The sequence below is a fragment of the Brachycentrus maculatus genome, unplaced genomic scaffold (assembly GCF_059751285.1).
Source record: "Brachycentrus maculatus isolate JH-2025_06_01 unplaced genomic scaffold, ASM5975128v1 h1tg000144l, whole genome shotgun sequence".
Classification (NCBI taxonomy): domain Eukaryota; kingdom Metazoa; phylum Arthropoda; class Insecta; order Trichoptera; family Brachycentridae; genus Brachycentrus; species Brachycentrus maculatus.
The window spans coordinates 4,240,656-4,253,040 of NW_028280897.1; positions in this window are offsets into that span (position 1 = coordinate 4,240,656).

The window sequence follows — 12,385 nt, forward strand, 5'->3', positions numbered from 1 at the left end:
CGAAACGCATCGAAACACGTGTCACAGTAGATTTTGAGAAATAGTGGAATTTACTAAGTAAAACACAAATTAAAAATGGATAGATTTTACCACAAAGTGACGAATCAATTAATGGAATCATATTATTCAGTGTATTTCAATAAATCTTTAAAAATGCTTTCACCGAGTAATTAATAAGTCATATTTAAATAAAAATTCAAAAAATCTTTGCTTTATACTTATGGATATTAAAATTTCGATCTCTTGTTTTTAATTATTATTTAACAAATAAATACAGATTTTATTGATCGGATTATTCAGATAAGAAAAGTTTTTTTTTTCGATTTCTAAAAATCCCATTTCGTTTAGATATTACTAAAATGCTGTTTTCTTTCTTGTGACGGGTACGGTAGCCAGGTACATTATATGTTATTTCGGAAGTCAAAACCGGACTATCAAGACGGAAACATATATATTTTTAAATTGTTTTGCAATATATGTATTATATTGTATCATTTTAGCGTATTGTCGATTAACCTTGACATATAAAAATATATTTGTTTGAATAATATCACAGTTTTACACAATTTGTTTTCCGCGTAAACAAAATTGGTTTAATGTACTTTGTTTTTCTCATTTCTCTTTAAGTATTTTTATAATATTTTAAGTAATTATAAGATTTAAATGATCATTTAATTATAATGTATAACTTATTGAAAAAACACATGAAATGAATCGAAAATTTTGCACAACCCTGAAGGAATCCATAACATACCGTCTAAAATGTATCTGATACATTGTAAATCATAACGGCAGATCCGACGGATCCGGTGCTCTCGCCAGAGTACCGAAAGCTGATATCGCTCACTCCTTTCAAGAACGTCATAAATCAAAAAACTTGATTTTTCATGAGAATGTTTTTAAAGTTTAAAAACATAACCCAATGTATTAAAAATAAATATGAAGCCACTTTTTTAACTTTTTACTGTGCAACAGATCTTTTTGGGCAAAACCTGAAGGTTTTTTCTCCATTTGAAAAATATTTACTCTAAAAAAAAATAATTAAACAATACCTTTTCTTCAAAATGCAAAAACAACATTTTCTGCCCTGTAGCGGGTAAATATTAAGTTAAAAATATGCCTCTTTTGCTGGGATATAGTACATTTTCTGGGCATTCTGAAAACATGCATAACTGAAAATTGACGATTTTTGATTTATGACGTTCTTGAAAGGAGTGAGCGATATGTGCGAGTGTTTTTGCCTAGAATTTTCACTCATGAATTACATGAAATTATAGTAACTTTAAACATAATGAGTAAATACACTTACAAGTAGGCATAGGCTATGAAACTTATAAAGTTGAAGCCTGAGTAGACATGATAAACGGTGTTGCATAAGCCGTAGCTAGATTTCAGAGTCACTTGGACGTTAGGTAATTTAAAAAAAACAGATATGTGTCGCCTACTTTCAAAATCCGCCAGATCCAATTTTATAAGATATTAAATACTCTATCGGAATGCCAATTCTGGGTTTTATTGTTTAAAATATGTATATACTTGAAAACCCTGCTAAACAATATTTAAAAACAGCGTTGTATTTCAAATTCCGCTATATTCATGGAACTTGCCTTCTGACTCATATCGTCCAATCAGAGAGCGGGGATAGGTCAAAAATTAAGATGACGTCATTATCGGTTTGTGTCTCGTGTTTTTTTATTAGTACTGAAAATTTTCTTTAAAAAATGGGAATATTCTCTCTTTTTCACAATATTTTATCTAAAGATTGACTAATCTTTTAAACATAAATGTTACCCGGAGAATTTTGCATTTTTTGTAAAATCGACTTACATGGATCTAGCGAATTTTGAAAGTAGGCGATACATATATCGGATTGTGGTAACCAAATGGTTTTTCTTATTCCTCTTAGCATATGAAAATTGACTGGACGAAATATTAACGATTTTATCGAGACAGAAACTTACTTTCCCTGACTGATATAAACAATACGTAGCTTTTTTATTTATTTAATTTTACTTGGTAAATACTATTTCTTGAAATCTATTGTGACACGTCGAATGAATTGAAACACATGTCACAATAGATTTTAAGAAATAGTGGTATTTACCGGGTGAAATTTAAAGTAAAAATAGTTTTAAATGACCGCTATATTTAACGAAATCATACCACTCACAGTCACATATTTATTTATCTAAGTTTACTATTGTATTGATTTTTTATTATAAAAATGCCACTACTTTGGTGTCTTGTCAAATTCAATATAGATGTATGTATATAAATATGTATGTAGATGGTTCACTCGTAACTCGTTTACATATTGTAATGCTATGTTTATATTAAAGGAATTTTTTTATCTCTCTTAATGATTTCATAGTCACCTAATTCCATTTAATATCAAAATAATTTTTAAATTCTACTCCTTTGGTGTGTTGTCAAATGCAACATACATACATATCGACAGCTCTACCTGCAAATCTGTTACTTTACAGGAGAGAGCTTAGAAGATTTTTTCAACATATATTTTTTTTATTAACTAACGATTTTATCTGAAATTCTAAACTAGTGTTATGCATTCAAAAACACGATAAAATAATGTATTCAATCGTTTTATAACTTTACACCTTGTCAAAATGAAGTAGTTAGCGTTTTAGGAGTTCAGTTCATTTCGAAAATTCGATGTAGACAGCGTCTTATACGCCTTAAAACTAGGCGTAATTTATTTTATATATTTTTTTTAACGGTCAGTTGATAACATACACCAAATATCTCAAAATTGACAAAAATTTAATTGGAGCACTTAGGGCACGAAGGATGGTTCAACCTTAACTCTTTTACATTTTACATTTTTCATTAATATATTTATATTTTTAATTAAAAAAAAATTATATCAAAATAATACGATGCGAGCATTCGTATAATCACGTTACCACGAAATGTGGAGGTCAGCCCCCAACTTTAGGGAAACATATCACATAAAAGCTTTTTTTATTAAAAGCGGAGCTTTGTTGCGGTAAAATCTCTTAATGTCTCTTTATTTTATTTTATTTTTCAAAAAATATTAATATTAAAATAATTTTAAAATTCTACTAGTTTGATGTGTTGTCAAATTCAACAAACATAATATGTACAATATAAAGATGGTACGCCCTCAACGCGTGTATATTTTATATTAATTAATTTTTATTTTTACATTCATATTATAATACATAATTTTGATAATGTCAAATTCTATATATGGTACATAAAATTGTAGATAAATAGTTCACCCTAAAATAGTATATTGTGTAATGCTTTGATTATTTGTAAAATTATTTTAGTACTGACCTCTTGATACAGATAAAAGCGCTGCCAACAAAAATAGATGAATTGTCGCCTTCATGACTTGAAGTGTATGCAAAATCAACTTTTGAATTTTTCATACCGCTCTTCACTGCGCGAATAGTTCACTTCTGAATTATAATCTGATTTAAACAACGTTTTTATACAGAGCTAACAAAGGCAACGGTCGGGTTGTTTACGACAATAGAGGAACGTATCAGGTTTGATTATCTCGTATGTAGAATCGTTCCTATCTGCCAGCACGTGTAACCACACGAGTAGGAACTAAGTAGCGCATATCTGAATAATCTTGCATCTGCATCCATCTACCGCCATTCTCCGTCTTTTCCCCTATCTCCGTTTTTTTATCAATTAACAATTTTTTCCCTAACAATTTTTAATGTGCGTTTCAGAAACCTTATGTTGCATTATTGGGTAATATATCCAAAATTAAACAAGGTTTATTTGGTTGAATTCTACATTTATTTATGTATATGTTAATACGTGACGCGTTTCGTCTTCTTAGGATATTATCAAACACTCGAGTGTTTGATATTTTCATTCACTTGAGTGTTTGATAATGTCATAAGAAGATGAAACGCGTCACGTATTAACATATACATAAATAAATGTAGAATTCAACCAAATAAACCTTGTTTAATTTTGGATATATGGTATTACCCAACAATTCAATATGGAATTCTACCAACTGTCTGCAGTTACAATAAATACCTTATGTTGCTGCTGTGTGCACATGATTGTGCGTTTCGGAAACCTTATGTTGCGACGGTGTGCACATTTTTGTGCATTTCGATTACCTTCAACTTATGTTACCAGTCTGATGTGCCGTTCACTGGTCAAATAAAATAATTTAAGAGGACTGTCTATAGGTAGGATAGTAAGGATAAGGAAGATCAATGTGATAAATACATCACAATCACCCAGACCAATTGGAAATCAATCAATTGAGTTCATTTTGCAATTAGGGGGAATCGAACCCACGACGTCAGTTTCGCGGTCGAGCGTCTCCCCAACTACGCCACGCCACTTTTTTATTCGGTATAAACTGTTTATAACTGATTTCAGTGTACTCCTTCTTAATCTTGCTATTTTTCTGTGATGAGGTTAACGTGGCTCATGACATCTTCTTTTTTCGGTTTTCCATAGTGTCTTATGACGTCTTTCTTCCACTCCTCTTAAAACCTTTGCGCTTGTCGCATAAATACGAACAAATATAATATGACTATTTCAAGAATGACATTTAAACTTTAAATATTTTCTTAAAAAGACTCACGGGTTGGCATAAATTCGTATGATATTATTAACTCTGTTTGTCCTTAGTACTATTTATAGTGAGTACACCTTACTAACTAACCATTTAGCCTCTTACCCGCAGGGATAGGCACAAAGAAAAGAACGCCACACCATTCTGTTTTTGCAAACATTCTTCGCCTTTACGGAATTTATGCATCTAATAATACATACCCGCCGATTATACCGACTCCTGACCCTTCAACACACCTTTCTTAATTTTATCAATAATTGTTTTCTTATTTCACCATTCGAACATCTATCTGAGTGATCGCATTTGACTCCATTTGTGTACTTTCATCCTTATTTTGCCAACTCCAGTACTTAATATTTAATCCTTTCAAGCTGGAATGATTATTCCGAAACCGATAGTCACGAAGAAGTGTTTTTCAAAGTGGTATTACACAAAGTAAAGGATGAATGATAAGCAGAGTGTTACATAAGAATTTTCCCCATTTACAACTATTTGACACCAAAATTCTGATATAATTTTTATGCATTATATAATATGTAGTATTGTCCGCAAAAGTAGGTTCAAAGTGCGTGTGAGTGCGGAAGAGAAACAAGCGTGAAGCGTGAATCGAGGCAGTTATAGCTTTAGTAGTCTCTACATAGTACTAAACCAGGTCTGGCCAACCCGAATAGCACCCCGGGCCGCATCGATGATATCAAATGCTCCCAAGGGCATACAGACATTAAAAAAAATGAATTATAATAACGAACTACAATTAAGTAATTGTGAAAAAAAGCATTACTACGACCAGATGTGAGAAGAAAACACACATTGAACAAACAACAAATGTATTTATTTGTATAGTAATAAAGATTTTGAAAAATCAATCAAAATTATGAAAATTACACATCGCTTACTCCTTTCAACAACGTCATATATCAAAAATTGTCAATTTTCAGTCGTGCATGTTTTCGGAATGCCCACAAAATGTACTATATACCAGCAAAAGCGGCATATTTTTAACATAATATTTACCCGCTACAGGGCAGAAAGTGTGATTTTTGTATTTTGAAGAAAAGGTATTGTTTAATTAATTTTTTTAATTTACTAAATATTTTTGAAATGGAGAAAAAAATATTCAGGTTTTACCTAAAAAGATCTTTTACACAGTAAAAAGGTCAATAAGTAGCTTAATATTTATTTTTAATACATAACATTACATTTGTAAACTTAAAAACGGACTCCTGAAAAATAAAGTTTTTTGATATATGACGTTGTTGAATGGAGTGAGCGACATCAAACTATATTTACCATTTTATTTTAAATAAAATCAATTTATTAATGGTCACTCAGTGCAAGAATTGTTTTATTTTAAGAAATTATTTTTTCTAAATCTATTTCAATAGTTGAATCTGCACACCTTAACTGGGTTTCGAGATTTTTGAGATAAATTGCCTTAAACTGACGATGCTGAAGATCTACGAAAGGATATTGTTCACTGTTTTTATAAAAACATGCATGACTTGGCTCAGAGATAAAATTCTTGAGCGCATAAATTTTATTGGTGTATCGAACCGTGTATCACAAACATACCACTGGTTTAAAAATATTTTTCTTGAATGTTTTTGGCAGATGCTTTGTGGTACATTTTACAAGCATTATAAATTAAAACAACTTTGTTTTAACCAATTTTTATTGGTACACTTTTTCCAACCGGTTTCGGCAAGAACCTTGTCATCATCAGGGTTTATGTACAAAGTTGTTTTATGTTATAAAGTTTAAAGGAAAAGTTTAAGGGAAGGGGTCGAGAGTTTCAAGTACTTGGGAGTGTACGCGACTGAAAATGGCAGCCTTCAAAAGGAACTGGGAGTGCGATTAGGACTCGCAGGGTCCGCATTTAACAGTATGAAGGCTGTCTGGAGATCGGATTTATACTCGGTGAAGACCAAATGCCACCTATACAATGCTTGCATTGCTCCTGTTCTCTTTTACGGCCGTAAAACATGGCACCTTACAAGGGCCCCGAGCAGCCGTGTACTGAGCTTTGAGAATAGGTGTCTGCGGAGAATTTCAGGCGTGCGGTGGTTTGACTTTGTGAGGAATGAAGAGATAAGGCGTAGGACGCAGCAAATCTTATCACAACTGTCGTCAAGAAAAGGCGATTCAGTTGGTTTGGCCATGTACTCTGCATGCCTCCTGAGAGCCTTTATCAAGCTTGCCTCTTTTACAAGGCATCAGGTTCGCGCCGCCCAGGACGACCACTGCTGAAAATTCGTCGGCAGTTCTCGTTAGAACTTCGGGACGCGGATCTGACTTGGGAGGATGCAAGGGAGCTGGCAGCCGACAGAAAAGCCTGGAGACAGTTTGAGGACTCCATATGCTCCACCTAGGGAGTGGATATGCTTTAATTTAAAAAAAAATTAAAAATATATTCGTTATACGTGACAACGGGCCGTACGTAAGTGAGTCGCGGGCCGCGAGTTGGACACCATTGTGTTAAAAGCAGGAAACGAATTGCATAAACCTCATTGTACCGCCTTGTGAATTGCAATGTTATTGTTTATCAGACGAACAGTAAATTATTTCATTTTTCATTAAATATTTGTAAGTAAAACGCAAACATATACCGCTGCGGTGTGCATGCATCTACTAAACAATATGGTATTTTTTCACACACTTGGTTTTCTTCTCTATAACAGCATTTAAAACAAATTGAGGCTAAAAAGAATATTTTTAGTACAACATGATATAATTTATAAACATTTATACATATGGCAAACTTATAGTTTTAGATTCGCTGTGCCTCTCCAAAAAAGAGACTGAGCTCTTGTGCTTGGATAGGGACTTACACTCATGGTTTAATGTTTTATATAATTAATAGTATAATAGTTTTTTCAAGATTTATATGTAATGGGCATTAATTTTATTCTTGAGGATTTTTATATCTTCTATTTTTTTTGTCCGCCTCCGTAGTGTGATGGTCAGCACGCTCGGCTACCGTTCTAGAGGTCCCGGGTTCGATTCCCAAGGGGGGTAAAATAAATATAAGTGATTTTTTCACTGTAATATTTATTCAATACTACCCTGGACTGGTACCTGAAGCGGAGGGCTGATCACCTTTCCTTCATATGTAAACGATCAAGATAACACTGCGTTTATATGACGCAGTGCCCTGTGCACCATTGGGGTGCGGATAAGGGTTTTATTATTATTATTATAATATATATTTTTTTAAATTTCTTTTTGGAGTTTATTGAAATATTTAATTCCCAAATATTTGAAGTTTTGTTGAAATTGTTTAGTATTACATTTTATCGATAATGCTAACATCAGCCTTGCATTCCTTCCTTATATCATTATTCGAACATCTATCATACATGGTTTTGCCACACATTCGTCTGAGAGATCGCATTTCGTCTGCATTTAGTCTACTTACGTCCTTCTTTTGCCAGCTCCAAGCTTCTTTCCATACATTTCAAATAAATAAGAAAAAAGGTATGAATAAATATTAGTGATTTAGCCTCTAAAATTTATTTAATATTACCCTGGACTGGTCCCTGAAGCGCAGGAGTGAACACCTTGCGTTTATATAATTAACGATCAAGATAACACTGCGTCAATACGATGCAGTGCCCTATTCACCATTGGGTGCAGATTAGGGTTAGAATGTTAGAAGAAGAATAAATAGGTATTTTGTTATTTTTTGACATCTCATCAAAGATGAAGAAGAATATGGAAGTCTGGGCATTTACGGGGCTGACGAACGTCATAGGCTGGTTTAAGTGATCACTTTACACACGTGTAACATTCACCAATTCTACCCATTATTGACAACCATACTACTCAAATTCTTGGAAGTTCTGTATATATGAACCAATTTAGAAACCTTGTTCTTGAATCACTAGAACTTCACTAGAGACATCAATTATAATCCAGGATTCGGACCTCACATACTAATATAAGAGTTTCTTTTTAATCAAAAGCTTCTTTACATCTCACCAATAGATGTCAGAACTTCCAAGAATTTGAGTAGTGTGGTTGTCAATAATGGGTAGAATTGGTGAATGTTACACGTGTGTAAAGTGATCACTTAAACCAGCCTATGACGGTCGTCAGCCCCGTAAATGTCCAGACTTCCATATTCTTCTTCATCTTTGATGAGATGTCAAAAAATAATATGAAAATAACTCCTGTAATTGGAGATAATCCAGATTTTGTGAACAAGTATTTGGACACACTCAAAATGTTGTAGGTATTTTGTTATTGTGTCGGTAGCGAAATCGATCAACATAACACTGCGTCAATACGATGCAGTGCCCTATTCACCATCGAGTGCAGATAAGGGTTAGAATGTTAGAAGGAAAATACATAGGTATTTTGTTATTGTTTCGGTAGCGAAATCGATCAACATAACACTGCGTCAATTGGGTGGAGATAAGGGTTAGAATGTTAGAAGAAGAATAAATAGGTAGGTATTTTGTTATTGTGTTGGTAGCGAAATCTCGTTCAAGAAATGTACAGAAGTGCATACAAAAAAACAAAATATTTTGACGGCGCGTTGATAGGTGAATAATTTTTTGACGCAATGTAAAAAGGGATCAGTTAAACTACGTAATGGATGGGAGTTTATCTTAACGGTGTGATCCTTAGATTGCGTAACGTTTAACTTTCCCGGATTCTCGATAACAATTCGGTTTCTGGAAGTTGAACGCATCAGTTTTGTTGAAAGGTTAAAATTATGACTTGAGTTTTAATATTTGGTTTATATGAATGTTACAATTTTTTTGCGAGATTACACACTTTTTCCGCGGAGACTAATTTTTTAGGGATTTATGATTTGTCGCTTTGTCAATCTGGGCGACGCCGACGTTGCCAAATCAATTATTGTGATCTCAGTACATACTTGGGATATACGGCTGTCCAAACTCAAAACACAGTAAAGGACATTTTTTTGTAGTACATTTTTTTTGCATTTTTGGACTAAGTTGATTCTACTTAGTCCAAAAATGCAAAAAAAAACGTACTATAAAAAATGTCCCTTACTGTGTTTTAAATTTGGACAGCCGTATAAGCCGCTTGTGCACTACAGGGAATTTTACCGTCCGGCAGTCCGGTTTTTTGAAAAATGAAAACGACTACGACAGTTTAGCGTGATCGAATTTACGCGCAACGTGTTCACGCACAGATCAAGAGCATCGAACCGAAGAAATATGGACATAAGCACAAGCCAATCCAAGCCAATCATCCGTTTTATATCTAACTAAAGTGCCGGACGGTAAAATTACACGGAATTTTACCGTCCGGCACGTCAGTTAGCATATCGTAGTCATACAGGAGAAAGTGACCAAGTGCATTTTTTACAAACACGTGATCATAGACTATTTTGATATCTTACTAGCTCAATATTGTCCTGAAAAAAATCCCAAAGGATTTTAATTTTGGAAGAATAATATATTGACTTGTTAAAAATGCCAAACTGCAATGATGTTTATTTTGTTGCCAAGCAAAAGTGACTTAAATGGCCCTTCTGAACATTTTACGTTTTGTTAGTTGGTCACTTTCTCCGGTACGACTACAATATAAATTAATACTTTGTGGCACTTTTCACAAACTTTTATAAAATTGATTAACTTAGTTTTTACCACTTTTTTAAACAAATAAATAAAAATAACATTTAGGATTTTTACGGAGTGTGTGGAAGTTTTTGGCGAGAGTATTTTAATGTTTTTGAATTAAAATAAACCCTGATGATGTCAAGGTTCTTGTTAAAACCGGTAGTTTAAATTGTATTAGTAAAAAATGTGGTGAAAACATAGTTAATCAATTTTATAAAGTTTATAAAACGGGTGATTGGCTTGGATTGGCTTGTGAAATGTTATTAACCCATCGGCCTATCAGCCGCCAACCGTTGGCGGTAGGTATATTTTTACATTTGCAAATCAGCCGCCGTTTAAGCCACGCTCCATTCGTTGTAGTTCATATTATAAAGATACTTTCGTGTGATATCTACAAATCAGTAAAGAAAGCTTTTTGTAATGCATTATTTCTTATAATTTTAATACAAGTTTACCGACGAAACTTGACCAAAGATGTCCCTGTGAGGATAGAATTATCCCTTTGATTGAAATATCAACTAAAATCAGTGAAAAATCAAAACTTTACATCCCAGGAGTAATGTTTAATTGAGTTATTTTTTAAGTTTTCATGTTAATTTATCACATTTCTGATCTAGACACACGATAAAATACGTGCGTAATAGTTATATGTACCATATTTATTGGTAAAACCATAAAAGTTATAATTTTATGACATAGTTTATTTTTATAACTCGGTTGAATTTGAACATTGTGTCATTGGTTGGCTGTTGGACCGCGCACTAAACATCAAACGTTTATTGCGCGGTACCTTTTTCTGCATTAAAGATTATTTCTATGTTTGTTCTCGTTTTAATAGGTGCAAAATATTAGCGCCTCCTTGTTTGACAACCCATATCACCTCCCCTCCGGGCGGGGCAACTTTCTTACTTGCGGGGATACATTCAATTAGTGTCTTTATTTACATATTATTTTTGACATCTCATCAAAGATGAAGAAGAATATGGAAGTCTGGGCATTTACGGGGCTGACGACCGTCATAGGTTGGTTAAAGGGATCACTTTACACACGTGTAACATTCACCAATTCTACCCATTATTGACAACCACACTACTCAAATTCTTGGAAGTTCTGTATATATGAACCAATTTAGAAACCTTGTTCTTCAATCAATAGAACTTCACTAGAGACATCTATTGGTGAGATGTAAAGAAGCTTTTTACTAAGCAGAAACTCTTATCCAGGATTCGGATCTCACATACTAATATAAGAGTTTCTGCTTAATAAAAAGCTTCTTTACATCTCACCAATAGATGTCTCTAGTAAAGTTCTATTGATTTAAGAACAAGGTTTCTAAATTGGTTCATATATACAGAACTTCCAAGAATTTGAGTAGTGTGGTTGTCAATAATGGGTAGAATTGGTGGATGTTACACGTGTGTAAAGTGATCACTTAAACCAGCCTATGACGGTCGTCAGCTCCGTAAATGCCCAGACTTCCATATTCTTCTTCTTCTTTGATGAGATGTCAAAAATAATATGAAAATAACTCCTGTAATTGGAGATAATCCAGATTTTGTGAACAAGTATTTGGACACACTCAAAATGTTCTTTATTTACATGTTTTGAAAAAAAAACTGATATATGGATGGGTTAAAAGTATTGTAATAATTGATCAGTTTTTTTAGATGCCATCGTACATGTACCCAAATCATGCCATCATATTCCTCAGCCAACAGCATGATAATTAAAAAACAGTAAAGCTTCCTACTACTCATGGCTCTGTATAAACAATGAAAGAACATATAACAATTGTGAATTGCTTGTCTATGTACTTTCTAATAATTGTTGGAAAGTGTCAACAAGTAAGTACTCGCTCGTTCGTGGATCGCTGGACCGTGGACCTTTCGTGACATAATCAGTTTATAGTCATATATTATAGCAGTGGTGCATAACCGGTGCTCCGCGAGCTTGTTGCAAGTGCTCCGCGAAATTATGGAAACCAAAATTTAAGGTTGGCTCATTTACTGCGCGATTTGAGTTACAAATATAATGGCTAGATGGCAGCATCCTTGCAAAATGAAGTTGTGTGCGCTCACCTCACAACAGCGGTCAATATATCTTTGATTCTATATCACCATATTTAGGGCGAGTGTTTTTGCCTAGAATTTTGACTCATGAATAACATACTAATATAAGAGTTTCTGCTTAA